The sequence below is a fragment of the Tupaia chinensis genome, unplaced genomic scaffold (assembly GCF_000334495.1).
Source record: "Tupaia chinensis unplaced genomic scaffold, TupChi_1.0 Scaffold000186_1, whole genome shotgun sequence".
NCBI classification, from domain to species: Eukaryota; Metazoa; Chordata; class Mammalia; order Scandentia; family Tupaiidae; genus Tupaia; species Tupaia belangeri.
Window position 1 is genome coordinate 419,297 of NW_006159661.1, and position 487 is coordinate 419,783.

The window sequence follows — 487 nt, forward strand, 5'->3', positions numbered from 1 at the left end:
GTGGCGCCGCGGCCGAGCCCGGGGAGACCCCGCCCTCCGAGCGCTCATTGGCCGAAGCGGGAGGCGGGCCAGGACGTTTGGGGCACGCCCATTGGTACGGTCGGCCATCCTTCAGGACCCCCCCTCGGTGGGTGGTCTGGACGGTTGTCCGTCAAGCATGGGCCACGCCCTCGGCCCGCTGTTCCACACACGCACAACTCCGCTCGGTCCAGTCCCGGCTTTAGCGCTGGTGAGGGAGGAGGAGGCGGAGGCGGTGGCGGCGCGGCCGAGCCCGGGGAGACCCCGCCCTCCGAGCGCTCATTGGCCGAAGCGGGAGGCGGGCCAGGACGTTTGGGGCACGCCCATTGGTACGGTCGGCCATCCTTCAGGACCCCCCCTCGGTGGGTGGTCTGGACGGTTGTCCGTCAAGCATGGGCCACGCCCTCGGCCCGCTGTTCCACTCCCCCCTCCGCCGGCCCTCGGCTCGCTCGCGGCTGCGTCCCCTCCC